The sequence below is a fragment of the Chiloscyllium punctatum genome, chromosome 50 (assembly GCF_047496795.1).
Source record: "Chiloscyllium punctatum isolate Juve2018m chromosome 50, sChiPun1.3, whole genome shotgun sequence".
Lineage (NCBI taxonomy): Eukaryota > Metazoa > Chordata > Chondrichthyes > Orectolobiformes > Hemiscylliidae > Chiloscyllium > Chiloscyllium punctatum.
The window spans coordinates 42,042,309-42,048,308 of NC_092788.1; positions in this window are offsets into that span (position 1 = coordinate 42,042,309).

Here is a 6,000-nt window from a genome sequence, read left to right on the forward strand (position 1 = left end):
CACGTGGAACGAAGAGCCGGAATTGTATTAAGCAGTGAAAGCGCCCATTGCGAGGCTTGCACCCACCACCCTCAGATTAACCATCTCACACTGCACCGACTGAGCTAACCAAGCACGGTGCACTGTGGATTAGTTTGCTATTACATTGCGAGCATAATTCATCAGCAATTTGTTAGGATCCAGTTCATTCCTCCTAATCACAAAAATATCATTCACACCTTTCACTTCAGTTATTCCTTCAAAGCATTACAATCTATTCTGCACTTGTCCCGGGATTTAAGGTTCAACCTTAATATCTTCATATTTTTACCCTCACCTTTATGTCGCTGATGTGATTTTCAATCTCTCTGGCAGACAGTAAATCAGTCGGGAAATTACCGAAGGAAACCCAATCATTTCCGTTTACAGTTTTGGGCATTTCCCATCTGCTGACGAGACAGAGTCGTCTCAATCAACACTTTCTTTGTTCTTTCTACCTAAAACCTTTACCACTTCTTATTTTCAAGTCAGGAATTTTATTTATAACACGTTCCAAGAACTGGAGCAACATTCCAATGTCGTGAAGCCCTTTCCAATTTAAAGTGAAAGTTTTGCTCCTTTCACACGGAAAGAGCTGTTACTAAGGAAGGAGTTTCCACGAGTTGGTTCCGCTGACCATTTGAGATACAGAAACTGGCAACGCAGATATCCAAAAGCAAAGTTATCGATGGGATATGAGGATCTGTCGGACAGCAGGAACTTGCGTTGTTTTCAGAGACGGTTGCTGATTTTCTCACCGAGAGGGTAAGCACACTGAGGAGCTGCAAACACTCAAAGTAAAAGGCATCCACACATGCGCAGTTCTCGCACATACATCCTCACTGACAATGCTGGTATTTGAAGCCACGATTCGATAGAAACTGAAGCTTAAAATCCAGCACATTAGACCGCACGACCACGCTACTACACAAAAGCCCACACTCAGATATGTTATGACTAGTGTTTCAGCATGGATTCACTTCAGGCACTTAGAACTCACAAATTTTATAATGAAAATGGCGTAATTTAAGAAGAAAGACCAAAAAAATGTACACACAAGGAACAGGCCCTTCATCCATTCAAGTCTGAACTGATCCAAATCTACTGTTTAAACCTGTCACCGAATTCCTCAGCATCTGTATCCCTCTGCTCCCCACCTACTCATGCATCTGTCCAGACGCCTCTTAAATGTATCTACCGTGATTATCTCTCCCGTCTCTGCTGGGAACGCGTTCCAGACACCCACCAGCCGCTGTGTCAAGTAGTTGCCGCTTGTATCCCTCTTAAACTTTTCACGTCTCACCTTGAAAGCGTGACCTGTCGGTATTTATTCCTTCAACCTCGGAAATAAAACTTTTCTCTATCTACCCTGTCTGTACCCTTCATGAGTTTGTAAACCTCAAAAAGGTCTCCCTAATATTTTCCTTTTTTCTAATGAAAACAAACCTAACCTACTCAACCTCTCTTCCAAGTTTGCACCATCCATATGAGGCAACATCCGCTTAAACATTTTACACGCCCTCTCCAAAGCGTCCACATCCTTTTGGTAATGTGGCATCCACAAAGTTACACAGTAATCTAAGTGTGGCCAGACCAATGTATTGTTCAATTTTAACATGACTTGCCAGCCATTTTATTCAATACCCCATCCAATGAAGCCAAGCATATTCTATGCCTGCTTGACCACTCTATCCACCTGTGTATAATGGACCTGCACTCACAGATCTCTCTGTCCATCATTTTTTTCCCCCAAAGCTCTTCCCTTCATTGTATAACGCCATCTAGAATTCGACTGACCGAAATGCGTCACCTCACATTTGTCTGTTTTGAACTCCAGCTGCCACTTTTCCGCCCAACTTTCCAGTATATCTATATCCTCCTGTATTCTTTAATAGTCACTTATAATTTCTGCTAGTCCAGAAATCTTCGTGTCATCTGCAAACTTTCTGATCTTTGCAACAGTGCTCTCTTCCAGATCATTTAAGTATATCACAAACAACAGTGACCACAACACTGACCCCTGTGGAGCACTACTGGTCATCTTTCTCCATTTCCAGAAACTCCATTCAACTGCCACTCTGTCTCCTATTGCTCAACTAATTCTTTATCCACCTGTCTAGAACACCCTGCACACTATGTTACTTTACGTTCTGTATTTGGTTACCATGGGGAACCTTATCTAACTCCTTACTGTAGTGCATGTATATGACATCAACAGCCTTTCCTTAATCTATCAACTTGGGCACTTCCCCGAAAAACTCTATGCCTCTCACTGATATGCACATTACTTTCTAAATATGAATAGATCCTATCCCTCAGTACCTTCTCCAGCAACTTTCCCAACACTGATGTTAGGCCCATTGTTCTGTAGTTATCCGGAATATCCCTACTATCCTTCTTTTACAGATGACAATATGAGCAACGTTCCAGTCGGCCAGAACCTCACCTGTGCTGAAGGATGCCACGAAGATATCTGTCAGGGCCCCAGCTATTTCCTCTCTCACATCACTGAGGAACCAGGAATAGATCCCATCCGTTCCTGGGGATTTCTCCACATTAATTACCCTTAGCCTGCACAACACAGCTTCCCTACGTATGTCAACATGATCCAGATGAATCAAATGTCTTCCTCTAGACTCAACATTCATCATGTTCCTCTCCTCAGTGAACACTGATGCAAAATAATCATTCAGAATCATACCCACTCTCTCAGATTTGACATACAGCCTTGCTTAATTTTCCTTTTGTGGACCAATCCTTTCTCTGGTTACCCGCTTGCTTCTTATATATGAATAATAGGCTTTAGGATTCTCCTTAATTGTGCTAGCGTGAAGTTGTTTCATGACCCCTTTTAACATCCTTGATTCCTTGTTTAAGACTTGTCCTACTCTTCTCATGTTCCTCCAGGGACCATTATGTTGTTATCTGCCGAGGCATTATGTATGCTTCCCTTTTCCTCTTGGCGAGTCGTCCAGTTGTCCTGTCATCAACAGTTCACGAATATTGCCTCTCAAATCCTTTGCCTTCAACGGGACATGCCTATCCTGCACTATATTTAACCTATCTTTGAAAGCCTGACAGATATGAACTGTGGACTTTCCTCCAAATAGCTGTGTCCAATCCACATTTCCGACCTCCTGCATAATTTTGATATAATTAGCTTTAGCCCAGTTTCGTACTCTTTCCTCAGGACCACTCTTATCGTTGTCAATGAGTATTCTAAAACTTACAGAATATTGGACACTTCCCAAAGAAATCACTCATGGCAACTGCTATCACCAGCCCTGGCTTATTCCCCAATATCAGTTCCAATATGGCCTATTCCCTAGTCGGACTATTGATATCCTGCTCCAGAAATCTCACCTGGAGGCTTCTTACAAATGGTATCCCATCCAGACGTCTGAAGCTAAGAGTATCCCGGTCAATGCTGGGAAAACAGAAATCTCCAATCAACACTAAATTATTGCCTCTGCGTCTTTCCATGATTTGTTTAACTATTTTTTCTTACACCTCACGCTCTCTTTAATACAGCCCCGAAAATCTAACCTCACCCTTCTTACTTCACTGCTCCATCCATAGTGTCTCACATGGTGTCCTCCTTTTGCACAGCCATGATATCATCCCTGACCGCAATGCAACTCCTTCCCATTTTACTTCCCTCCCAGTCCCGTCTGAAACGTCTTTATCCTAGAACATTTGGTTGCCAACCATGCCATTCCTTCAACTAAATCTCTGTGATCGCAATAACGTCATATTCCAGACACCAACCTCAGCCCTAAATTCATCTGTCTATACTCCATGCATTCAAGTAGATGCATTTCAGGCCACCAGTTCTTTTGCATTCATCTGCTCTCCGCCTACTCTTCCTCTTCCCATTATTAATGCTATCTTCCAGATTCTTAGCGTTTCCGGTTTCCACCTCACTGCCGACTTGTTTACTCTTGTGGTTCCCAGCCCCCTGCCACATTAGTATAAAACCTCCAAAACAGCAGTAGCAAAAACTCCCGAAAGGACATACGTTCCCGCCTGGTTCAGATGTAGATCGTCAATTTTCTTATAGTTCCACATTCCCCAGAACTGGTCACAAAATCCAACAAATCTGAAACCCGCCCTGCAGCACCATTCCTCAACTCACGTGTTCACCGTGCCATTTTTTAATTCATTTCTACGCTGGCAGTCACATGGCACCGGCAGTAATTCCGAGATTACTACCTTTGAGGTCCTCCACTTTAATTTCTCTCCTAGCTCCTTGAATTCTCCCTGCACGTCCTCATCTCGTTTTTTTTTTCGTTGGTGCCTGTATGCACCAACACAACTGGCTGTTCACGATCCCCTTTTCGAATGCTCTTCACCCATGGGCGACATCCCTAGCCTGAGCACCTGGGAGGCAACATAACTCTCCAGAATTGCTGACACTTCACAGTGAGTCTACCCACAGCTCCAGCGTGGCCACGCGGTCAAACAAGTGCTGCAGCTGGGCACACTTCTTGCAAGTGTAAGTTTAGAAAACCTTTACAAGGATTTGCAAGGTTTGCACTGCTTGGACATGAGAACGAAACTGAATAGGCTTCGTCAGATTCCCAGGAGCTTCAGTGCTTATATATGGCCTCACAGAAGCTTATAAAATCATGACGAAGACAGACAGAGTAAATAGTCAGGGAGCACTGCTTCACAAGACACGCGAGTTCAAATCTACATTGCAAACGTTTAATGTAAGAGACGAAAAATTTAAAAGGAATGTGAGGGACACATTTTTTTCACACAGATGTTTTGTGTGTGTGGAATGAATTGTCACATTTAGTGGCAGTCTGGTGCACTCACAACATTTCAAAGGCATCTGAATTGATGCATAGACAGGAAGACCTTGGAGAGATAAGGCACAAATATTAGCAGAAATGTATGGATTAATTTCGGTTATCTATTCAGCAAGGGCAAGTTGGATCGCGGGATTTGTTCCCATGCTCGACAAGTCTGAGATGCTCCAGCCACCGGCAACGGTTTGAATACACCATTTGCAAAAAAAACGCATGTTGTTTGTTCCTCAGCCAGCGAGTTTGGCTATTTTGTTTGGATGAGCCCAACCGATCCAGAGATGAAGGTTTTCCGGATATTTGCTGCCAATGACCATTCTTCTTGACACTTTCCCAAGTTTGCCATCAAAGATTTTGGCTGAAGAAAAATACCTCACATATCGCATTACCAAATTTGGTCTCCAGCGAATCCAAAAACTGACAGCTCTTATCGTGGACCAGAATCAAAACTGAAAAGGCAGAACCATGATCAGACACACCGAAGCTTAAGTGCTGTCTGTGAGGCACTGTGAGTCGTCTCTGACATGAACTGCTCGCACAAATAACAGCGAGGCAATTCCAAACCTCCTGGAGATTTAGTGTATTGCCATGCCCCAGAATGTGCTCAAGTATCATAAAACAAAACACAACAACGAACCATTAAAAGTGAACATTTCCAAATATATCCGTAACTAAATTAGGCCATCAATGCGCCGGTGCCCCATTCTGATCGAGAGAGCAAATCACCTTTCTCCCTCACCAAGACAGTAATGAAGGAAATGAAAGTATAGCAACGTTTCACATCGCGATTGCCCACCTTTTCGCCACAGCATCAAAGAACGGCGAACAGATTCAATGCAGGATCTTCTTTCGAAATAACGGTGAAATAACTCTGTCTATTCACTTTCACAGTAAACGGGGAACAACGCAAGTTGTCTGAAATATGAATAACCAACATAGACGACTTGGGTCCCAGATTCTACTGATGCTCAGACTTTCATATGAAAAGGTACCTTGGGCGATTGCCGTACACCCAGAAATCTTCTGGCTGCCTTCTGTTTGCCCTGTCAGATTAACCTTATGCTGCTCGAATCGAATTTGTAGTTCTTGCCATTTGTCCGTATTGCTATTAGGGATAGCAGGTCGTGGCAACTCGTGACTGCCACACAAATTCTTTGCCAAAGTTGGATAG